This window comes from Trachypithecus francoisi, unplaced genomic scaffold (genome assembly GCF_009764315.1).
Source record: "Trachypithecus francoisi isolate TF-2019V2 unplaced genomic scaffold, Tfra_2.0 Lachesis_group1, whole genome shotgun sequence".
In the NCBI taxonomy this organism is placed as follows: domain Eukaryota; kingdom Metazoa; phylum Chordata; class Mammalia; order Primates; family Cercopithecidae; genus Trachypithecus; species Trachypithecus francoisi.
In genome coordinates, this window is record NW_022681454.1 from 74,747,896 (window position 1) to 74,774,490 (window position 26,595).

The 26,595-nt window shown below is 34.6% G+C and overlaps 1 long non-coding RNA gene across 1 annotated transcript; it reads left to right on the top strand.

Moving 5' to 3' along the window:
- Positions 1 to 7,433: 7,433 nt before the first annotated feature.
- Positions 7,434 to 26,542, top strand: LOC117085566. Its single transcript, XR_004438002.1, has 4 exons — positions 7,434 to 7,683; positions 12,960 to 13,372; positions 17,989 to 18,167; positions 25,410 to 26,542. It is a non-coding gene; the product is annotated as an uncharacterized LOC117085566 (long non-coding RNA).
- Positions 26,543 to 26,595: the final 53 nt, after the last annotated feature.

The window sequence follows — 26,595 nt, forward strand, 5'->3', positions numbered from 1 at the left end:
CATTTCAAAACTGTAGAATGTGGCTAAACACTTAGAAATGATAACATTAAATGTAGCTATTAAAACACTACAATTTTTGAATAAATGAAGTTAACATTCAATTTGAAATCTAGATTAACAATAAAAAACTCTAAATAACTAAGAAAAAAACAAACAAGAAAAACAAAAATCTCAAGGAAATATTAAATATAGACCTAAAGGATTTTTTATTGATAAAGCTAATAAAGTGCCATCTTCTGGCAGCATAAATCAAAGAATAAACAAAGAGTCTGAAGAAATAAAATTAGCCTGAATTTTATAATATCATCATTACAAGATGTTATGAAAATCTAAATGATATAAATTTGAAGACAAACAAAATGTCCAACTTACTAGAAAAATAACTTGTCAAACCTAATACAAAAACTCGAAAAATATACTGTTTATAAGTATTAAATAATCAAGCCAATGCTTAAAGTTCTTCCTTAAAATGAAACAGCTAGCACAAGAGGCTGAATCTACTTTATGCAACCATGGCAGATCTGTAATTATATACACTGATTTTTGTTTAAAGTAACGTAAGACTGTAGTCATGAAAATGTGAGTTTTTCAGTATGGAAAATTGGTCTATTAAATATGGAAATCCATGAGACTTGCTAAGCTAACTCATAGAATAAAAAATTAAAGGGTATGCTATCTTCATATTCATAGGGTATTAAAATATTTTGAAACCAAAACACAAAAGCTTTTGGTAAATGAAAAAAAAGTAAATTAAGCCACATTGTAACTAACAGCTACCTATTAAAAATAACAATATGTAGGTGAAAAGGTATTCTATAGAGGAAAATAATATATATAATACAAATAAATAATTCATTTATAGAATATGAATAATAATGTATTTCTATTTATCTATACTACACACATATACTTATGAATATAGTATTCATATATATATTATTAGTATATACATAGAACTCCTACAAAAACACAGATAACACAGTGGAAAAGTGAGGAAAAGACTTGAATGGGCATGTCACAAAACAGGATGTCCGAATGGCTAATCATGATAAGAAAATGTGTTCTACTTCATTACTTATCAGGAAAATAGAAACCTAAACCAATGCAATGTAATATCACTTTTTACACAAAATAATGGTTAATATATTAGTTAACTGTATATCGTCATAATAATGTCATGTTCCTAACAAAGTCTTTTTTCAGAAAAAAATTAAAAAATAGTGCTACGTTAGAAATAATCACATAATGTCAGCATGATAAAACAGTAAACATTTATTTAGCTCACTAGACTTCAGGTTGGCTATTCCAAGATAGGCTCCACTGGCTAGTTCTGCTCTGCTTCACACGTACCTCATTCTTCTGAGATAGTAAGGCTAACCTGGCCATATTCTTGTTATGGAAACTATTGAATCACAAGATAGGGAACCCAACCAGGAAAGTGTTTCTCATTAATTACTTTCATGGCAAAGGTAGTAGGTTAGTGCAAAAGTAATTGAGGTTTTTAATCATTAAAAATAATGACAAAAATCACAATTACTTTTGCAGTTACCTAGTGACATTTGATTGACCAAAGCAATTCACATGAGTAAGCCTAAAATGTAATTGTGGATAATTAGACTGCATGTATTGACATGAGGTAAATGGAGCAGATATTTTTTATTAATAATTTAATCTATCATGGTGATGACACTATCAAATATTAGTGTGCATGTGAATTTCCTGGAACTTTCACAATTATACTCAAAGTGTAAATTGATGTAGTCATTTTTGATAACTATTTGATACTGCCTGAAAAATTTGAACCAAGTTATAGTTTTTGTCCCATTAATTCTGGTTATACATGAAACAAAATGCATATATATGTGTTGACTAAAGTATATATATAATTAAATAATAAACATACAGAACAGGAACAATGTAATATGTAAATTTCTGTATATGCATATCATAGAATGCTATCAAACAATGGGAATGAGTAAACTCATGCTTTACTCATAGATCAATATTTACTGTTTTCTGTATATATATTATACTTCAGTAAAATATAAAAGTGAAAAGCAAGAGAATCATGAACACAAATTTGGAGGTGACAATTAAACTTGAAAGAAGGCTTTGGATGGTAGTGTGGAGAAGCATAGAAGATGATGTAATGCTATTGGCCACATTCTAGTTATAGATTTATAGGTGTGCATTTTATTGTTTATTTTCACTGTGTATATATATGTGTGCCAACTGTTGGCAACAAATTATTACATAATAATCAATAATTAATTATTGTAAAATAATTACTGAATAAAAAACAGAAAGCATCTCATAACTGTCTCAGAGTAGGTTTTCAAAATATTTGTTTAATAAATGACTAAACATGGCTAATTTATTTTTATATATAGTTTAAATGTTTTTGATAGATTATGTTATTATATTTTTAATAAACACAGAATCATATTGTTTAATATTTTATAATTTTTGTTGTTTTTTCACAGTAAATTCTAAATATTCATTTAGAATATTTCTTGCCATTGCCACAAACATATAGAGTCTTATGGGTAGTTCATATTTCCAGTATTACTAATCTGCTAATGAAGAAAATTGCAAAAAATTTCAGAAAATTGTTCAAAACACTGAAACTTTTCTATGCATGTGCCTCGGTTGTCCCGTCCCCCATTCATGTTACTATATCATGCTGATTCTTAAGGCTGAGGGTTTAGTAAAGCACACTGTAAAGCTTCTGGCTATTAAATGATCCTCCTAAATGATATAACAAATCATATGATAGAACCCTTTTTTCTTTATGCCAACAATAATTTTAATTATTTTTGCCAATCTAACAAAAATATATTGATCTATTGCTATATATAAATTAGATAGACATATACTTTTAAAAGTGTTTTTAATCTCATTATTAGCAAGTTTGATCATTTGAGAATTTGTTTTTCACTTTCTGCTCTCCTTTCATTTGAGATGTTTCTCTTTAATGGATCGATTTATTAATGTTTCTTTCATAATAAAGGTAAATTGTTTTTTGTCTCTTTTATCCATAAAATATAAAAATAACACTAGCTTTTGAATTTGTCTTCTTGAATTTATTTTTAATAATTTTATTTCAATATAAGGCTGCATAACTTCTAGGATTTTGTTGTTCATTTATAATATGAATATTCATCCATGATTTATTATTTGCCTTTAAAAAAATTAATTCAGCTGGAATTATTTTTGGTGTAGGGAGTGAGAAATCCACTTTCACTGTATTTTCCAAATGGCTAGCCAGTCATCCTAACACCATGTATTGAGTAAGACATCTTTTTTTCTATGAATTTGAAAGTTTTTATTATATATTAAATATAAATCATTTACATTTAAAGCCTTCTTCTTTTTTATTGAGATGGGGTCTTGCTCTGTCATCCAGGCTGGAGAGGAGAGCAGTGGCAACATCAGGGCTCACTGCAACATCAACACCATCTGTGGTTACAAAATTCTTTTTTATTTTGTAGATTGTAGCAAAATTTAAGCCATTTCAGGCAAAAAAAAAAAAAAAAAAAAAATCCAGTTCATTTTGAAAAATAATTAGCTGTATGTCATTGTATTGAATTTCATATGTCCATTTCTCCACCTCTTCTATCTTTCCCCAATTTGAAAACCTTTGCTCATGTATAAACATTTTTGATGGCAGCAAAAAACATCTGGTGTTGGAAAGGCAATGACAAACTTAAATTTTGTAGGAGTTCAGAAAATATTGTTTTTTTAACTTTATTTAGAATTTTACTTTTTTATTTGTAAAAATCTATATAGGAAATAAAGCTTCATTTGAAATATAAATACAGGCTCCCTTTTCTTACATATGTTTCTTTTGTTTCTTACCTGAAAACAATCTTGAGCTCATTTTAGACACTGCTTACAACCAACCTAGCCAACAATACATATTCATCAACGTAAAAAACACCTTAAAAGCTTGGGTGCCTGCTCTATAAAAATTACTATTTTTTTTCCTTTTAACCATAGTCAGTTGGGGAAAAACTCATATATTTGGAAATAAGAAAAGTAATGAAGAGTATATTGTATTATCAGTAAATGGGTTGAAAATGTTTTTGATTGAACTTTTTTTATAAATATGATTTGAGATTTCAGTAAGGACATATTGCAAATGCCACCCAATACATTCAACAAATGTTACCTTCTATCATAGAACACAACTCAGGTTCCAAATGTGATTTGAGTAAAAAGTGACCATGAGGGAATAGGTCGTAAATGACACTTTAGCTTTTCTGTCTTGATTGATTTTGATATTGAATTTGAGAACAATATGGCTGCATTTTAAACAAAGTTTATTTCCAGTTTTATATAACCATTTAATGTTTTCCTTTAACATTCAGGAAATTATTGCTTCTTTCACTGAAGTCTATATTTCATTTTTGTACTATAAAAGTTTTAAATCTTTGAATGAGCAGCCCTGAAATCCTAAGGATCCCTGTGGACATTCTTTGCATTTCCATGAAATCAACTTTGAGATGAAATTTATCTAAGAATCCTTTAACAGGAGGTTCTCTCTCCTTTTCCTGACCTATGTATTGTTAATACTACTGCTCACTTACTTACCATCAAAGATATGGAGGCAGGGAAATCCATTAGAGCTTTCTTTTATACTTCTCCTCAGCTCCATTATCGAGTCTTTGTGATAACAAAGAATCATAGCTGCAAATTCCATACAGTAACAAAGCTTTCAAACTGTGATTCATATCACAAATAAAGGGATTCAGAGAATTTTTAAAATGCCAAATTGTTTAAATCCATGTTCTCTACATCCAGCATAAAACCAGAGTCATCTCCACAGATCATCTTCATTTATGATTTTGTTCATTCATATTCTGCCACCATAGCATTCAATTAGAGCAAACAAATTGATTTTACTTTCAAAATACCACTGTGAATTAGGATAAATCAGAAATCATGTATTGCCCTAATCTAAATTCTAGTAATTATTTGATGACCTGGGCCATCCCTCAGTTATTAAATTAAGGTCACCATCATGAGATTCGCATATTGTAAGGTGTATGGATGGCTTTGGTAGTGATCCAGGGATGACACTTAAGGGACATAATCATGTAGTTTAATAAACCTGTCTTAGAAAAACCTCTGAACCTCTTATTCATATAATCAATTGCTCTCACTCTACTTTTAATTATTGCCATTGGTTTGTCATTACCACTCCCCATTTCCTACCATCTCTTAGGAATTTTTCCTCCATTTAAAGCTGCCTTTGCCATCTATGCTACCTTGATTCAAAAAATATTATTGAATGTATGGTGAAAAACATTATGTGGTTTACTTCACAATTCTTCTGGTCCTATGTCTAGATAGGACTCACTGTGTCTATCAGGCAAAACAAAGCACAAAATGTCCCACACTGGAAACACAATCTGCTTTACTCAGTCTGCTAATGCAAATATTAATCTCATCTAGAAACACCCAAATAATGTTCAACCAAATATCTGGACACCCCATTTCCCAATCAACTTAACACATAAAATTAACAATTACAACATGCAAAAGAAGATAAACTTCCCACGGACCTCTAGATTTAAAGAACAACCTGAGGGTGAGTTCCCTGGTTTCCTTTATGCTTTTCATATATCCTACAAGAGTGCTGGAGTTGCCTACAACTTGGAACCACCAAAAAGTACACACACATACACACAGAAATAAAAGGTCACAAAATCACAAACACACAGTATCAATATCAGCACACACACACACACACATCAGTATCAGTCTGTTCCTTCTTCCCAGGAAACCAGCAAAAGAGTGGCCTAACAGTGTAGACTATCATAAAGAAACTGCTTTTGCCCCCTCATTTGTTTCAGTAGGGTTAAGGAGAGAAATAATCTTCCATCTTACTCTCACAACTCAGGACCAAGAGGTAGCATTTAGCTTCTTCTATTTATTAATATTGGTGGAGCCTAGAGGGAAGCTGATCTTATATCTCTTAGTAAAAACAGGCAGCACTCAGATTCCCCTCTATGGGTATTGCTTTTGGTACTGAATATAGAAGTATATCGCCTTTTTACTGCCCCTTCCACATTATTATATATTTGTCATGGCAGCAGCAACTTCCATGGACCACATTTGTATTCATCTCTTATTTCAGAATAACAAATTGCCTCAAATTTGGTAGATTAAAAAAATCCATTTATTAACTCAGTTCGGAGTATAGGAGTCTGTTTGATTCAACTAAGTTCTAGTCTAAGGAGCTCACAAAGCTGAAATCAAGGTGTTGGCTAAAATAGGTTCTAAGCTGGGTGCTAGAAAACAATCTGCTTTATTTTGATAGAGTTAATTTCTGTGTGGTTATATAAATGAGGTCCTCATTTTCATGCTGGCTACTGATTAGGGGTTGCATTCAGCTCCTAGACACTGTTGTCCTTGAACATTGCACTTCCATCTTTAAAGCCAGCACAAATATATGCATTACTTTTGCTTTGCCTATTTCTGACTTTCCCATTCTGCTACCAGATAGAAGAAATGTGTCTACTTTTAAAGAGCTCATGTAATTAGATTAGGCCCACTAAGATAATTTCCCTTTAGATTAACTCAATGTGAACTGATTAGCACCCTTAATTATATCTGAAAAATCCATATTGCCATGTAACATAACGTAATCATGGGCAAGATGTCTCATTATATCATGGACATAGGGATTAAGAAGGAAAATCTTAGGGGGAATTTTTTTAATTTGCCTACCATAAGAGTTGTTTTTCCATCTACCATTTAACATAAAAAAAAAAAAAAAATCCCCTAATATTACTGCCAGAGTAGTGTCAGTGTGTCCTAGAGAGCTGACTTTTAGTCCTCTGCTCAGCAAAATCAGGGAGTGCTCTAATTTACCTGCAGGGATAGTGCTGTGGTGGTCCAGTAGGGAGCTGAGCTTCCAACTCCATTCAGCATCAGTGAGACTTGACAAGGTGGCTAGTCAGTACTACACTTATCTTGTCCTGGTGAAAGCAGAACCTGGTGGAGAAGTGGGCCCCATCCCCATCCAGAAGCCACAAGATTGTGAGACAATAGAAGGTGGGCCTTGTAGGAGTTTGGTCAGAGTGGTGGGAGAAATTACAAAAGAAAATTATAGGAAAAATGCAAACCTTTTTGGAAGGCCAAAACGTTCTGCAAAAATTTTAGGAAACGGTTATGGCTGAAGGGAGCTTGATACTCTTACCTTGAGCTACTAGTTAAAAGCAAATAACAAGGGAATGTAGAGGAGTTTATCTAAATAGTTTGTTTACTCATGTTTTCCTAAGATTGACCTTTGATCATTCTTGTGCAGGACTGCTCTCTCCGGGGAGGGCGACCATGTTGATTATTCACAAGTGTGTTGACTCAAGGTCTTTGTCATTACATCTATACTAAATAAACACCCACATTGCCAGCTGGTCAGGGCCGCAGCTGCTGACTCTTTACAGAACCCTCCTTGGTGTCTGTTGGCAGCCCAGTCTCCTAGCCTGCTCTTTCACTGGATATCAGTGTCAGAGTGCATTTGTTCATCCATCGTTCAGCCAGCATTTGTGGGTCAGACCTGGCAGGGACTCATAACGCTCTGCTGTCCTATGTAGCTGGTCACAGTAGGATCCAGCTGGGAGCTGATCTTCCACTCCCACCCAACAGCATGAGGAGACCAAGATGGTGAAGTGCAAGGTTAGTGTATATTCAACTTCTACACCTCCTTGATATCAGTGGGAATGGTGAAACCTGAACTACCATTCTTACTATGTGGCAATGAGGTGGTAGAAGTTGGTCTTTTACTTCTGTCCTTAATGATGTCAGTGGCTAAGGGGTGAGCTGAGATTACATCCCACTTTAGAAGAACAAGGTAGTGTAATTCATGTTCAGCATTCACCAACAGTGTGTGAGTAGGAACTAGGGAAAATTGAACTTGTTCCCCACCTGTCTGAATACAGGAGTATCATTTACTAGTCTAATTTTGCTTGGGTGATGGCAGTGAGTCCCAACAGGAATCTGAACACACCCGCACACTGGAACCTGCACACTGCACCTAATTAGGGAAATTACCTGTTAAGGGAAAAAAAAAAAAAAAAAAAAAAAACAGTGTATAGGATTCAGGGTCTCACAATACCCCAAATTTCTACAATACAATAAAAAAAAATCACTCATCATACCAATAACTAGGACAATCACAGCTTGTATGAAAAAATACAATGAAGAAATACTAACTTTGAAATCAACAAGATACCTTGATAAGAATCTTAAAGCAGCCATCATAAAAATCTTAAGTGAAAAATTATGAACATTGTTGAAGTGAATTTAAAAAGTAGAAAATCTTCTCAAAAGTATAAAGGATATTAAAAAAAAATCACAGATCTGAAAAATACAGTAACTGAAGAAAAACAAAACTATAAATCACCTTGATGGATAGGCTTAATAGCAGGGTAGAGATGACAGAAAAGAATTGGCAAACTCAAAGACAGATGAATAGGTATTACTCAATCTGAACAACAGAGAGAACATAAACTAAGAAAAAACACAAGGCCTCAAGGACTGGTAGACCAAAGCAGGGTTATCTAGCATTCATATCACTGAAATCACAGGAAGAGAGGAGAAAGATTAGAAGAAATATAGGGCTGATAGAATAACTCAGATAAATGTCAAGGGCATTATGCTGAGCGGGAAAAAAAGCTAACCTCAAAAGGCCAGATACTATAGTATTTCCCTTATTTAACATTGTTAAATAGCAACATTATGAAGATGAACAACATTGGTGGTTTTGGGGGGTTAGGGATGGGAGTGAGAGAGAGGTTGGGTGTGGCCACAAAAGCTGAGCATGATGGAGCCTGTGGTGGTAGTTACATTAGTCTATACATGTGATGTGCATTTATAGCTCTACATACCATCCCCTTGTCACATTCATGTATCACAAATGAGCATATGTAGTAAATTTAGTGGGATGTACCAAGGACAATTTCCTGGTTTTAATGTTGTCCTAGTTACTCAAGAGGTTACCATTGGGGAAATGATGGAGCATGCACAGAACCTCTCTGTGCCTTTTTTTTTTCTTTCAATGTAATGTGAATCTAAATTAATTTTGAAATAAAAAGTTAGGACAATGTTAAATAAAAACTCTTTCATATAATTTGGCCTACTCTCTATATCTTATTTTGGTTTTATTTTAAATGTTTCTGATTTGGTCAAAATTATTTGTTGTGAATCTTTGCCACAATAAACATCCTGAGAACCTATGTAAGCTCTGTACTTTAGCCTGCTGACAGTAAGATATCCTACCTTTGTTGTGCTCATCCCATTACCAAGTTTTTGTTTTATTGTCTAACTACTTAATGAATAGGTTTATAATAAGTAGATTAAAATGATGCTGAGAAATTCCATTTTATTAATCTATCTGTCTATCTAGGCAACTGGGGCACTGGATCTCTGGAGGCAACATGATCCACTGCAAAAGGCTCTAAATTTTAAATAGATCATTTGAAATTTCTATAATTGACTCTCTATTGTGTCATTTTTTTAGCTATAGAATAGTAATGCTTTTCTTACCTTAAAAAATAGCATGAGGCATAACTAATAAAACGTCTAATGAAATTTTAAACATCTACACAAAGCTTTTATAGCATGCTATAATAAATAAAATATAGGGGACAAAATACATTGTTAAACCTATGGATTCCAATACCAAAGGAAAACAAAAGTATTATATAAATTTCAAAAAAAAGATTATGATAACTTCAAAGAAAGGTACAGTTCAGTAGTATAGAATACAGATTTAAGTAAGAATGTATAGGGTCAGGGAAAAAATAAAATGAAATTCATAGACTTGTTTAAAGAACTTTATAATAGAATCATAAAAATATCAGCCAGTAAACTTGGTTAATCCCTAAATTTCAAATAATGACCCAAAAATTTAAAGCAAAATAAATTGTATTTAGAAGAAAATTCACTTAAAATTGTGTACAGTGACCAACAAATGATGATGTTTAAAGAGATTTGGCAGAACTTTTTCTTCTCAAGTCAATACTTTGGGTAAAGTGCATCAATATGATGCAAATAGAAGTAAATATATTAGGCAATACTAAAAGCTTTTGAGGGGTTTGAACATTTCATCAGTGAATCAACAAAGAGAAAAGTGGAAAGTTTTATGATGTATTCTGTTGTGTGTATTTCATGGCTGCATTTTCAGTTTTTTTATTGAGTGTCCTCAAGTTGTATTAATGAGGAGAAAGTTGTAACCTAGATAAGATCAATGCTTCAATATTGATTGACCTGAAACAAAGGCAGGGGTATGGTTAGCAACAAGAAAAATTTTTTATATTGCTATCAATGAAATATTCAGTTAAATAATTAAAAATAGCAGTTAGTCATAAATTATTGCTGTGAAGAATAATGCAATTAACTTTTTTCATTTAATGAATCAAATTATATACATAGAAAAATAACTTTTTAATCTGAATCCTATATTAATATCACTACATTAGATTTGGAGGACAATTCATTCTTAGTATTTTCAACATACAACAAGGATCATAATTACCAATAATATATTAACTGAATATCAAACATAGATTTTTTTTTTTAATGTTATAAAGGACTGTGACAACTACAATTTAACTTTCCAGATAATGGGCTCTCAGCTCTGGATTCACAAAGTTAAATCTTATTTTTTAGTGACTTTGTAAATCCAGGCATCATCTGAACAAACATTCTGAAAGGCACAGATAGAAAACACCTGAGAGAGAAGGAGGTCAGGACAACACAGGAAGAAAAAATTAGATAAACTGTCAACATCTAGAAAAACTGTTCAGTGTTTTTGACAAACAGGTCAATGGTGAATACCCACCTTTTGCCTTTTGGACTTAAAAATATATATAGTCAGCAAGTTGGCACCGCTTGTTGACTACGTAATTCAATGAGGAATCAGGAAAAACGCAGTTTCCAGTTTGTTACATTGTACTTTGCAATTTCAGAAAATCTTGGGACACATAAGCCTCACCGTTAATATTCTCATTGCTATAGAGACAAAAAAGAAAAAAGAAAGAAAAAATCATTTTTTGTGCCTGATTCATAAAAGAACTCAAAGGTTTACAATAATTTAGTGGGGATGGGAGTTGCTCAGAAATTCAGTAATTCGCCTTTTAATTTATCTGTGGCTCCATTTTTTCCACATACACATGTCTATTACCTTGTAACTCACTGTAGATACTTACCAAATATTTAACATAACATGCAGAAAAGTCCCCAAAATTGCCAGGTGCAGTATTAACAATAACCTGAAAGATCTATACTCAAACCATATTGAAATCTATCTCTCTATATATTTTTATTCTTGACATAGACATCTAGGAACACTGTGAGGAAAAAAAAAAATGACATATTTCTGTGTAATATGGTAACCACGAGCTACAGAGTAATTGAAACATCCCTAGTCCAAATTGAATTATGCTTAACTGGAAATTCTCAGTTTTGAAAACTCAGTGTGAAAAAAACGTATACACCTCACTAATAGGTTTTACACTATTAAATTTTGAAATGATCATATATTCAACATATTTAGTTAAAAATGTATTATAAAAATGTATTTCACTTCTTACCAGGTAACTGGATAATTTTATATTATATATGTATCTTTTATTTGTGACTTGTATTGTATTTCTATTGGACAGTACTGCTCTACAGAATACCCATAGCTCTTTCACTTATCAGTTACTTTGACAATATAAAAATATATCTAAATTCAGTAATGAGAATCATATCATCAAGCATGTGGCAGCCAATTGATAAGGTACTGTATTTACTGGACTACAACATTGCCCCCAGCCTTGAAGATGAATTAAAGATCGCTCACTCTGATGGTCTCCTCCCAATTATTACAACAATAGGATAGAAGCTGAGTAACCAGGACGTCATAAATTCCTGCATTTTACATCTGTTCTTCTGCACAACTATTTTTTTTTTTTTTCCTTTCCTGTGTATGTTTCCCACTATAAATTCCCAAGGGTAGAACATTTTTTTTCTTCTTTGTATTTTCAAGATCTGAGCTAGCACTTGGCACGTAATAAATGTGAAATAATTATGTTGAATGGATGTTCCTAACCCTCACTCCAAATTTTGTTTGGAATGTTATATATTTATTTTCTTATTTATTTCTGCCATCTTTCACTACAAAGTAAGTTCCCTAAAAGCAAGGAATTTCTCTACTCTCATAATGATCATCATTGTAGATTTCTAAAGTTAAGAATCATGTCTGACACAAAATGATACTCAAAATTGTCTGTTGAATGAATGAAAGTAGATTCTTAAAGAGCAACTGGAGAGTGAAGAATTAATTCCAGTCAGCCAGGCAAAGAACTTTTTTTTTTTTTTTTTTTTTTTTTTTTTTTTTTTTTTTTTGAGACGGAGTCTTGCTCTGTTTCTCAGGCTGGAGTGCAGTGGCGTGATCTCAGCTCACTGCAAGCTCCACCTCCCAGGTTCACGCCATTCTCCTGCCTCAGCCTCCCCAGTAGCTAGGACTACAGGCGCCCGCCACCACGCCCAACTAATGTTTTTGTATTTTTTAGTAGAGATGGGATTTCACTGTGTTAGCCAGGATGGTCTCTATCTCCTGACCTCCTGATCCTCCCCACCTCCGCTTCCCAAAGTGCTGGGATTACAGGCGTGAGTGACTGCACCTGGCCTGAACCGTTTTTTTCTTTCTTTCCATGTAAGATTTTATATCCCAAGTAATCCTATTCAGGAAGATAGCCCTCCAACATCTTCTTTTCGATAGCAGAGATTTGTCTTTTCCTCAATTTTTTTGTGCTCTAATTGAACATCCTACCCCATATTGTCTGTTTTAAGGGTCAAAATAAAAATGTCAGTAAAGTTAGCACACTTCTCCCAGAGGTTACCAACTCAATATTTTAATATAAATAAAGTTGTCTCAACTTTGCTTTACCTCTGTTCCATTTCAGGCTAGCCTTTGGTTCCTTGAACAAAGAAAATTTATTTAAAGACAACATTCATCATTATCAAAGACATCAAATAAGATACTTGTGAAAGGATTCTTGAAGTTCTTCAACAACATTTCTATGGTAAACTTATGTTTGGAAGAATGAACAAGGGCCCTAAACACCATGTTGATACAGACAGAAGGCAGGGAAATACTAGGTAGAAAGTGGCAAGGTCCATACGTGTCTACAATTGGTGGGTTCTTGATCTTGCTGACTTCAAGAATGAAGCTGCAGACCCTCACAGTGAGTGTTACAGTTCTTAAAGATGGTGTGTCCAGAGTTTGTTCCTTTCAGAGGTTCAGATGTGTGTGGAGCTTCTTCTTTCTGGTGGGTTCCTGGTCTTGCTAACAAGAGTGAAGCTGCAGACCTTCGTGGTGAGTGTCACAGCTCTTAAAGGAGGCATGGATCCAAAGAGTGATCAGCAGCAAGATTTACTACCAAGAGCAAAAGAAAAAAGCTCCCACAGTGTGGAAGTGGACCCCAGTGGGTTGCCACCACCGGCTTCACAGCCTGCTTTTATTCCCTTATCTGGCCCCACCCACATCCTGCTGATTGGTCCATTTTACAGAGAGCTGATTGGTCCATTTTACAGAGAGCTGATTGGTCCGTTTTGACAGGGTGCTGACTGGTGCATTTACAATCCTTTAGCTAGACACAGAGTGCTAGACAAAAAAGTTCTCCAAGTCCTCACTGGGTTAGCTAGATACAGAGTACTGATTGGTGTATTTACAAACCTTGAGCTAGAGGCAGAGTACTGATTGGTGTATTTACAATCCCTTAGCTAGACATAAAGTTTCTCTAAGTCCCCACTAGACTCAGGAGCCCAGCTGGCTTCACCCAGTGGATCCCACATGGGGGCTGCAGGCAGATCTGCCTGCCAGTCCCCTGGATGTGCCCGCACTCAGCCCTTGGGCAGTCAATGGGACTGGGTGCCATGCTGTAGGGGACTGTGGCAGGGGAGGCTGGGGCCATGCAGGAGCCCATGGCAGGGTGGGGGAGGCTTGGGAATGGCAGGCTGCAGGTCCCAAGCCCTGCCCCATGGGAAGGCAACTGACCCTGGTGAGAATTTGAGAGCAGCGCCAGCTGGCTGGCTTTGCTGGGGGGAACTGGCCCACCCTCTGCAGCTGCTGGCCCAGGTGCTAAGCCCTTCACTGCCCAGGGCTGGCAGCACTGGCCAGCTGCTCTGAGTGCAGGCCGGCAGAGCCCACGCCCACCTGGAACTCGCGCTGGCCTGCAAGCGCCACATGCAGCTCTGGCTCCCACAGGAGCCTCTACCTCCACACCTCCCTGCAAGCAGAGGGAGCCGGCTGTGGCCTCAGCCAGCCCAGAGAGGGGCTCCCACAGTGTCATGGAGGGCTGAAAGGCTCCTCACGCACCACAAGAGTGGACGCGGAGGCCAAGGAGGCACCGAGAGTGAGGGCTACTAGCATGTTGTCACCTCTCACCTGACAAAGCCCTATCTTCAAGTCTGGACCCACAGCTCAAAGTGAGAAAATGTGTTCTTATTTTCCTGCTTGGATGTTGTTTTTGGCCCATCCCACCAACGATCCTGTATCCGTAAAATCCCCAGGCTCCACTGGCAGTGTAGCAGAGTAGGAGCCTGGCAGAGTAGCAGAGATGGAGTGAAGAGAAGTTGAAGCCAGATTTTGGAGAGAAGCACCTTTACTTCACGGGGATGGCTTCACGGCAGGACTTTACAGGGATGGCTGAACTCCGGGGAAGACCACCTTCCCACTACATCCCCTTCCCATCTCCTTATCCCACTGAGACCCACTTCCACCCCTCACTAAAATCCTCCATATTCACCACCCTTCAATTCATTCATGCAACCTGAGTCTTCCTGGACACCAGACAAGAACCTGGGTTCCAAGAGAGTAGGTGCAAAAGGCTGTCACCCTGACCCTCCACTGAGCTGTTAAACACTTAATCTGTCTGTGAATGGCAAAGCTAAAAGAACACACTATAACACACACCCTCTGTGGCTCCAGGGGTCATGGGACACCCCTAGACGCTGCTGCCAGGCCACTTCTCCTGTTAGTGCCCAGAAGCACTCATCCCAGCCCCCGCACCCACTCATCTGTGTACTTTGCCTCCCATGAGGAGTTGAGAGCTTTGGGCAGAGTAAACAAGCCAACACCATTGTGAGTCCTGTGAAGGGGTCAAGGGAACTATCCCATTTAAATACTTATTATCAATAAGCATGACTATACTGCCAGAAAGGGGTCTCAATGCAGACTCCTAGAGAGGGTTCTTGATTCTCATACAAGAAAGAATTAGGGGTGAATCCATAAAGTGAATTCAAGTTTATTAAGAAAGTAAAGGAATAAAGAATGGCTGCTCCATAGGAAGAGTAGCATGGGCTGCTCAATTGCTTATACTTATTGTTACTTAGCAGTGAGGATGACCAGAGGTCACTGTTTTGTTCATCTTGTTTTGGTGGGTTTGGGCCAACTTCTTTACTACAACCTGTTTTATCAGCAAGGTCTTGTTGACCTGTATTTTGTGCAAATTTCCTATTTTATCCTGTGCCTAAGAATGCCTAACCTCCTGGGAATGCGGCCCCGTAGGTCTCAACCTTATTTTAGCCAGCACTTATTCAAGAATCATTCTAGTTCAAACATCTGACAACTAGGCGAAAATAAATAATATATATTCATTTCCTGATGTAAGTTAATAGATTTTACTATGTATCTTTTTATAATAAAGGTCAGCCTCACATCTATGAAGAAAGAGGTTTTGTTTATTTTGATTATATTACAGACTATCTAAATCAAAGATCGGAATCATTGATTAAAAATTAGAAAAGGGTAAATTTAAAAAGACAAAGACAATTGTATGGAATGAAGACTTTTTAAAAAAACATAATTTCAAGTCCTAAAAACTTCATGTTACCTATCAAAGAAAGACAGAAATACCCACCAATCACTTGAAAAAAAAAATGACAAACTCAGGCAAAATAATAACATTTAAAATAAAATTTAAAAAAACTTTCTAGCAAGAGACTCAAGCGGTAAGGATCAAATATTTAATTCTGAATTGTCACTATGTCAACTAATGTGACTTACTCAAGATGCACTGCTTTATAAAATTCAATATGAATATTACTTTACTCGATATCTATCACAGAAACTCAATTCTAGGTATATACTTGCTTAATTATCTATAAAATCAATATCATATAAATGCATTATATATAATTTATTATATATAATGTATTTATGATTTTATGTATATGTCTGCTTAATAAATAAATGTAATTACTTAATTTATTTATTCATTTATGTGGAGAGAGAGAGCACCCAACCCTCTGCAATAAAAATGATTTCCCAAGACTTATCTCCCCAAATTCAAATTTGAATTTGAAAATTACTTCCCAAGACTTATCTCCTCAAATTCAAATACTAAAGGAATTTTCAGTGCCAAAAAATGGAAAAATTTTCATATTTCAGTCTATACTAAACTAAAAAATTTAGAATTATCAGATGGCAAAACCTATAGCTAATATTTTTCCACTAAAAGCATGAAGCGTGTTGTTTCCAATGGCACCTGAAATGACTTTATCAATAGTAACAGTGTTTAGATAACTGGCACAATGGTAGCAGACATGTGGAAGAAGATGATGGATTACTTAAGATAAATAACTTTTGTATTGGATTATCAATGGGTTATTTAAAGGAAGGAACTCACTTTTGGTCAGTTCTTACAACTATAGCAATGCAGCACGTACCTTTCTGCACAGGCCTTTTCTAATGGCTGGCACTTAGCTGGTAATAGTGCAGTGTGGCAGAAAGAGCACAGTATTGGTGCTTTATGGTCAGCATCAGCACTAACTAGCTTATGAACATGAGCAAGCTTTTTTTTCTTAGCAATATGCATCTCCTGTGTCTTACCTGAAAAACTATTTGACCAAAAAATTCTTAAAGTAATTTTTTATATCTAAAACTGTAGAAAAATAAAAATAAATAAAACAAAATAGAACAAAAATAATAAGCCACTTTTTTGTCATAGATGTATAAGAAGTTATTCAAGGGCCTACATGGGTAATTTAGAGGACAGATACTCAACAATATTGATGATTATCATTGTTTATTTTTGGCATGATTCTTTTCTTTGCTTATTATGAAAATAACTATATAATATTTAACTATTTTTTCCTATTAGAAAAGTCACTTTTTTCTGTATGAAAATTAAAATCCTAAAGTAAAAGTGTAGCAGTTATGTATTTTGAACATGTAAACACTTTTTTTATTAATTAAATTCAACTACATAGTGCTGAGAAACCTTGTTGACTAAAACCCTAGGATATAAGAAACTTCACTGTTTGAAGTCATATTAATGAGAATGGAATATTCTTCCCTTGCTTAAAGGATCTGAACCAGTTGAATCACTGTAACATACAAAGCAGCCTCAATTTCCTGTTTCAATCTAGGTTCCTCATATAAAAGGATTTTGTTTGTTTGTCTGTTTCCACAGCATTTCTCATTTATCTTAACTTTATAGTTAAAGAAATAGAATTCTAATTCCACTGCTCAGTGCTGCTAACAAACAATGGCATTTCTAACACAAAGAATATTTCCAATGAGACATTGCCAAGGCCACATAGTTTGAGCAATGATTGCTTCCTTAGCAAATGATTTCCTAAGTCCTGCTTTGTTTATCCTGCCTTCTGAATAAGACTAATGTGATAAACAACCAGAGCTCTTCTTGCATCTCCAAATTTTGCCTTAGAAACAGTCATTAGGCACAAATACAGTTCTGTTATAGGTCCCTTTCAAATCCCTTTCAGTCATCTGCCTCCATTTTTCCTTGAGTGGAAGTTCCCCCTTGCTGCAAAGAGTAAATAAACCTGAGTTTGTTTTACTGCAAGTGTATTCCTGGTGATATTTATCAGATAGACTTTCTCAAGGTAAAAGCATGCACTTGAAGCAAGGTGGTAAACAGCTGTTGATCGTCTCTTCAATTCCAATTTTTTTTTTTCTTACATCAATAGTTTTTTGATCTTATGTTTATTTGTATACTCCAAACCCATTCTTGGCTCCATGACTTGAGTGGGATTGATTGCCTGATATGAACTTCCCTGGACACTGAAAATTGATTCAAGTCAACAGGAAAGAGTAAAGCCCAAGACACGAAGGGATGGAAGAAGATACATGCTATGTCTCCTGGATTGTAAGTGTAAAATATTTGGTCTGAATCTGCTCTAGTGCTTTTTATTCTAACAGGAGAATGTGGAATTCTGCTATAGAAAATGAGGCGGTTAAAAGTAGAATAGAGAGACGGAGACACAAAGAGGAGAAATTGTGTGAGTTGCTGGAGCAGTATGGACTGCTTTATTGTCAGACAAGCCAAAACAACTCTTCTTATTTGAACTAGTTTAAGTTGATTTTGTTTGCTTATTTCTTTTTCTTTTTTTTGGTAACTGATTTTGAAAATCTCCTATTATAAATTTAGTCTGACTTAAGAACATAGATAATATGGTGAAAATTCAGAGATATCAACTTTGCTCACTCCATATGCACCATGGTAGAATAAGACCAATGAAAAAGTAGCTGTTTTCCACTATCCTTGGCCCATCAACACGATAAGGAAAAGACATAGTATCTTAGAGTTGCATGTTTGAAAATGTTCATTAATAACAGCAGAATCAGGTCTTGTGCTGTTCAGGAAGTGGTCTCTCATGGGAATGAAATGAAAATCGTTAATCCTGAAGTTACTAAGAGTCTTGAGAGTGTTCACTTCCTTTGGGAAAAAGAAGATAGAATAGAATCCTAGTAATTTTTTTTTCAGTATTAGGTGACTCTATATGGTGAGGGCAACCACTAACTGTTCTCTACCACCACACCAGAGAGAAACACATTTGAAAATGTTGTAAATGTAAATGAAAATGTAAATTTTATAAATGAGGAAAGTGAGTTTCAGAGACTTAAGAAGTCATTCATAGCCTGTATGTCAGGAATTAAGAACTCTTAGAAATAAGAGCCAATTTTTATTAGTTAGTTATTTTGTTTCAGCCCATGTATAAAGTTTATCATACCCCATGAAGTATGTATAATTATTATCATTTCAATTGTATACATGACAAACTGAGGTGTACAGAGTTAGTTGTTCAATAGCACAGGAGTTATAAAAGCCAAACCCGGGATTCGAACCCATATCTCCAACCCTCCAGGGAACACATATCTGACTACTAGCTATGTAGCTTCACTAGATTACTTATACTTAATTCTTAGGCCAGAGAGTCTAACTATTTCTAAAAATCAGTTTGCTTCTCAAGAAAGGTATAAGCAAAAAATCAATGGAAACATGAAACTTTGTCAGATTATTAATTGTATAAATAATATTATTTGCAACTATAAATGTATATACTTGTTAAATATACTTGAGTATATACTTATTATGTTTGTGTCTTTTACTGCTTGTATGTGTGTGCAGGGGGGCTTGGATTCCTTCATTCAATAATAACTATCAACTACTTAATATATTTTAGGCACTAATATTTGCACTAAGAATACAGCTCTTAATGGAATGTATATTATGGTGGGATAACTGGATATTATACAAGTAAAATTTAAAATTTATAGTATTAGAGGCCATTATAAATAGCCAGCTGAGAGAGGGGATAAACAATGACAGGGCCAGAGATGGTAATGCTATTTATTTTGGTAGAATGATGAGGAAAGGTAACTCTGAAAATATACAAATTGAGGCAAGACATAAGTGAAATGAGAGAGAAAATTTTTAAAATCTGGGAGAAGAGCATTTCAACTGGCAAGGTCCAGGGCAAACCCCACTAGGCGGGAAAAACTTGACAATTTGAAAGAACAGTACAATTACAATGGCTCAGAAGAAGTGAGCAAAAGTAGAGGTAGAAGATCGGGATGGAAAGTTGATCATTTCATCTAAGAATGAGAAGTCAGATACACAATTTTGTAGGACATGGTAATATATTTAGATTTTGTTCTAAGTTTGGTAGAAAAGGACTAGAGCTTCCGTTAAGTGTGCCAATAAATTCCAAGTTTCATCATCAGTTAAAAATGAATTGACAGAATAATTCTTTTCAAAAGAAAATCAGATCTTGAGTGCAAAAATTATAAATATGTGACATTTTCTTAAAGTATATTTTCCATTTTGTAATATATCCTACCTTTAATTCTTTAAAGTTACATAAATAATATAAAATGATATAATTATTTTATTATTTTTCTTCTACTTAAAAAATCAGAACAAAAAATAAAATTATTTTCAGACAATCACCCAAAGTTTTATTGCCCAAAGAGACTTATGAGAAAGTTATAAGCACTACAAAGCAAGAATCTATAAATAAAATCACATCCCATCTTCTCTTGGCTAAAGTTTTCCAAACAGTAAATGTAATATATTTTTAACTCTGCATTCAATAGACATTATCCATTAATCCCTGCAAAATATATTTTTCCTCTGGGCTTTAGTATTTTCAAGCAAAATCTTCTTTAAAAAATAAAACAAATTTTAATCTGCTATTTTGTGGTCTTATACTATGTCAGCAGGGTTTAACTTGAGGTCATCCAGTGTGGCAGGAGCCAGCGAAACTAATGTTCTACTATCAGAAAAATTTTTTCTGTCCTTCCTCAGATAGTATCACGATGCTCTCGCCAGCAAGCGTATCTATCCTCTAGTCCCTAGTATTCTAGAGAACCATGAACATATCTGGGCTTCTATACTCTGAACATTTCACTGATTATGCATTTGAGAAAAATATGGAAACTACATATTTCTGTATTAAGTATACATATATACTGTAATACATTGAACTAAGTGAATTCTGAATCTGGCAAAGATGAAATAACTGGTATCAGATGAAATCTCCCAATAATAACAACTATAAAATTTTGTTAAAAGACAAAAACAGTATTTGAAGACATCAGAAATTAAACACAGTAGCCAGTATTGGTTAAGTAAAGGTTCTAACAGAAGGGAAACACGTTGAATATGAATGCCAAATTTCTCCTTATTCCCTGTGTTGGCATCTAGGGATTTATGATATATGGGCAAAGAGGAGAGCCATACAGCAGTGATCTAGTTGTTAGGATAATCACGCTCTATTGGGAAGATAAAAATTGGCATTGAGATCTAATAAATAAATTATGACTGTGTGAACCAAGAGGCAGAGGAAGAGAAACCAGAGAGAAGAAAGTCCAACATTTTGAATGCAATTTATTTTTATTTCTTGACTCCAAAGATCGCTCATTCTTGGGGCAGGATTTACAGAAATCAAATCTGCAGCAACTTCTAAAAGCTAAGCAGAAACTTTAGCAGCCTTATTACATTGGATAGATAAAAGTTGGAGTTTAGGGCCTTCCAAATATGAGGGAGCCAAGTAAATAGCCTATTACTTTAGTTGAAACATAGGAGTGTTCTGGAAGGAAAGAAAAACTGAAAAATTACTAGCATTGTCTAGGTCAAGATGATATGCCCATACTCTAGCTACTGGAAGAAAATTAAATCATCTCTGGAGAAAGATACCATCATCCAGAGGTTGTATTTTAATTATTTATATAAATTTATATATTTATATAAATATACAAACAATACATAATATACACTATATTACATATCATACTATATAGTATAATATATGCTATATTATATAATACTATATAGTATAACAATATATAATATTATCCCCTATTACATATTTTTCTCAATTATTTAAGAAAGAAGAAAAGGCATCTAATTATGGTATTCTCTTAATAATACCACCTCTCCCGCAAATGAAAGAAAGTGCATTTAAATTGCAAATATGTCTTACAATTCCTGATTAGGTGATAATTCCAGTGGAATATAATATAGTATACGTAACATAATATATAAATAATATAAATATATAGATATACAAGTAATATAAACATAAAATAAATTTATTGAATTTATTTATGTAAATATATATATTTATATTATTTGTACAAATATATAAAATACAACCTCTGGATGATGGTATCTTTCTCCAGAGAGGAGAAATATACTATATATATAGTATATATTTGTATACAATATCCAGCATGTGAGATAAAACTTACCTGTCATACAATGAAACAAAATCCAAATACCAAAAATTAGGGAGAATGAACAGAGAAAATTACAGATATTGAAACTTTAAATACCAAGGATTAGCATGTTTATTAAAGGAAATGAAAAAGATAAAAGAGTTTCACACAGAACAGAAATAAATTAAAAATACAAAAGCTAAATCCTAAAACTAACAGTACAAGAGTTGAAAGTATCATTTGACAAATGGATTTAGCATCTGATTAGACATAGCAGGAAAGAGAATATTTAAACTAGAATATAAGTCAATAGAATTAATACAGGTTGAAGCACAAGCAAAAAAGGTGATGGAAACAGAGAAAGGGTAGAGATGGTAAATGGGACATAATTTAAAAATATAAAATAGCTGTAATTGGAGTTACAGAAAGAGAAGAGAAAAATAAATCAAAAGTAATAATGAGGTTGTATTTCCCAAGAGCAATCCAAAATTGATAAAATGCATTGTGATAGCCTGCCTCCATGATGACGTCCAGTGTTCCCCAACTCCTGATATCCATGCCCTACTGTTGAGTATTTGCTGGACTTAGTGATTCACTTCTAAATAATAGTGTGATGAAGAAATGATGGTTTCTGACTCTAAGTCTAAGCCATAAAAAGGCAGTATGGCATCTTGTGCTCTCTCTCTCTCTCTCATTTTCTGTCCTCCTCTTAACCACTCGTTCTGGGGAAGTCAGCTGCAAGAGACCTACAAGAAACCAAACCCCTGCCAACTTCCATGGTTGTAAGCTTATACATGGTTCAGCTCTTTTAAATAACTACCACTCTACCAATAGCTTAACTGTAACCTCACGAGACATCCTGATGAAACCACCCAACTAAGTCACAATTGGATTTCTAAGTCTCAGAAATTACGTGAGATAACAATTGTTTGTTTTAATTGACACAATTTTTAGATTGTTATAGATCAATTGATAAGTAATACAATTACATGATTTAAAGCTGAAGCTAATGGTATGACCACAAAATCCCGTGAAAGATCAAAAGTGGTCCCTGAAAGTACTCTTTAGTCAGACAAAAAATCTTTTAATGATGTTAGAAACTATGACTCTCAGATTCTCTCAATTAAAAAAACAGGGTTTCTAAAAAGTGTAAGGGCTTTTTTCCTCAGGAGAAATATAAGTTAGAAAACAGTTTGTTTCAAAGAAATGTTTTAGTATTTGTTTAATGGAGTGCACAGAAATAACATTCATAGGAGACCAACAGTTTTAAAATATTTCCATATTTAGCAATCTACCAGTTTGAACTGAAAGAAACAGAAAGCACAAAGTGAAAAGGGTCCTTTAGACCCCCAAAATTAACTGGAAGGAAGCAGGTTGAGAAAACTATTGAGCTGTAAACACATGCTGAATTTCATGAAAATGGGAATATGCCTCAACAAGTCGATCAAGAGCCAGAATGGATTAAAAGGTCATGAACGGTCATTTATAGGCATAAGAAACAATAAATACCATCAAGGAACTTTCATTGTAAGTTCTGTTTTCCAGTCTGCCATCTATTTTTTTTTTTTTTTGAGATGAAGTCTCCCTTTGTTGCCCAGGCTGCAGTGCAGTGGCGCAATCTTGATCTTGGCTCACTGCAAGCTCTGCCTCCTGGATTCACAGCATTCTCACCCCTCAGCCTCCCGAGTAGCTGGGACTACAGGCACCCACCACCACACCCCACTAATTTTTTGTGTTTTTAGTAGAGACGGGGTTTCACCGTGTTAGCCAGGATGGTCTTGATCTCCTGACCTGGTGATCTGCCCGCCTCGGCCTCCCAAAGTGCTGGGATTACAAGCATAAGCCACCGTGCCCGGCCCAGTTTGCCATCTATTTTAAAGCATGATTTAACTAACAATAAAAATAATTTTCTCATGATCTTCAAAAGTCATTGTTTCTCTTTCAAAAATTTAAGGTGTCATGGAGTTTTAGCTAACCTACCAACTGTCCAAAATTAAGACTTAATCCAGTATAATAGCATACATGTGAGGGATGGTCTTCTGATTTCACTGTTAGAAAATTTCTTAATCTTATATGCAATTTCATTATCTCCTATTGATTATTTTTCTCAATTATTTAAGGAGCAAAAAAAAAAAAGACATCTACTTAAGGTATTCTCTTAATAAAACCACCCCTTTCCAAAATGGAAGAAAGTATATTTACACTGCAAATATGTTTTACAATTTGTGGTTAGGCCACAATTCCAGTGATATTATTTGGAAAGCATAAATAAATTAGCAAAACTTACTAAAAATAGGGAGACTGAAAGATCTTTAGGAGTCTAGCCATTCTCTCACCTTTGTGGAGTTATTATTAGAAAAGATAACATAATCTCTTTAAAATGTCCTGCCGAGCTCTGTTTACATTCAATCTTATGATAGCTATTTATGTAAAATACCTTCAATGAGAAGCCATTTAACCAACAAATATATTTACTGAGCATCTACAGTGTGCCAGACACTATTAAAGATGCTGGAGATCAAGAAAACAAAATGACACACTAAGAGAAAGAGTCCCTCGGAATATGCATTGGACCTCATGGAATATACATTGTAATAAAAAAGATGGCCGAAAGAACAAATAATGAGACAAATAAAATTCGGGTGAATAAGAACTGAGAAACAGATTACAGATCACTGGGGAAAATGCTACTTTAGATAAGTAGTTAAGAATAATCCCTTTGAACAGATGTTACATAAGAGGAGACCAAAATAAAAAGGAAGTAATCAGGTGAAAAGGGAGTTGGCAGCACATCTAGTGGGGACAGGGATCCAACATGTACATTTCACTGAATGTACATTCAACACGTACATTTCCACTGAAATGAAAATAGTTTCACTTTTTCTAGCAACTGAGAAAAGACCAGTAGGTAGGAAGACATAATTGTGAAAAGAATTTAGTTATTCAACAAAGGTGAAACATGCCCAATTTTGACCACAGCAGAAATGTTAAATTTTCTTCTAAGTGCTTTGGGAACCTACAACGTTTAAGTAGTGAAACAATGTGATCCAACTTATATTTCAAAAGATCATTTTTACTGCCACATAGAGAAAAAATTGAAGCAAATTGTCAAGAGGTAGTCATAGTAATTTCCATAATTGTTAATGGCAATCCAAGAAAAAGCAATGATATAATAAAGAAATCCACAAATGGGAAATTTTTTGAGATATCATTGATATACAATTAAAAGATGTACTCAATATATTTTAGAGATATAATAAATATGACTTGCTGGTAAAAGGATTAAAGGAGAGTAATTGTTAATAGAAGCTGAGAATTACTCATATAGTAACTAATATAAATTAGTACTATCAATAATAATGAATTTCTCTTGAATTTCTGGTTTTAGGTGGATGGTAGTGGCAGTTATTGAGATGAACAAGAAAATGTCGGGATGAAGGTGGAATATCAAGAACTTCAGATGTTGTCTAAGAGGAAGTTCTCTGTAAGACATGCAATACAATTAGAGGGAAACAAGCAGTCAAAGGAGACACTTGTGCCGAGAAAACAGAATTTTGAGTCATCAGCATAAAGATGACACTGGAATTCACTGGAATCAATTAAACTGACTGAGAAGAAATAATTAGAGAGAAATGAGTAAAAGGCACAAGACCAAATCCTGAAGATCTCAACAATTAATTATTTGGTTTGGGAGGATAAGCTGTAAAACAAGATTGGGTAAATGGTAGAGGGAAACTCAAAAGAGAAAATGTTTGTAGAAGTCAATAAAGAAAGAATATTTCAGGAAGGAAAAAGGGCATTTCTTGAGCCCTGTAGTACAAATGTCAGTGATGACCTTGACAAGAGAATAGTCAGTGGAATGATAGAGGGTGGAGTCAGACTTTAAGGGGAGGAAGGAAGACTGACAGATGAAGAAATAAAAGCTCCTTGTGAAACAAATCACTTAAGAAGTCTATCAATAAATCAGGTCATATAAATGCCGCCATAACTGGAAGGGACGTGGACTACACTGATACGGGTTTGGCTGTGTCCCCACCCAAATCTCATCTTGATGTAGTTCCCCCAGTCCCCATGTGTCATGGGAGGGACACAGTGGGAGGTATTCAAATTATGGGGATGATTTCCCTCATGCTATTTTCATGAGAGTGAGTAAGTTCTCACAAGATCTGATGGTTTTATAAGGGGCTTCCCCCTTCCCTTAGCTCTCACTGTCCTGCCGCCACGAGAAGAAAGACATATTTGCTTCCCTTTCCATTATGATTGGAAGCTTCCTGAGACCTTCCCAGCCATGAAGAACTGTAGGCCCATTAAACCGCTTTCCTTTATAAACTATCTTTATAAAACTGTAGGCCCATTAAATCTTTTTCCTCTATAAATTATAAATGATCTTAAGTATGTCTTTATTAACAGCATGAGAATGAACTAATTCATACACAGAACAATTAGAGAAATCAGAATTATTTGTGGGGATTATCAAGTAGAAAGGTGTGCCTCATCAGAAGGAACATAGAGTACACTCAAAGCAGGTACAAGTTTCACTCCACAAACGTAGATGTGCAAGAAATGTAGTTTGC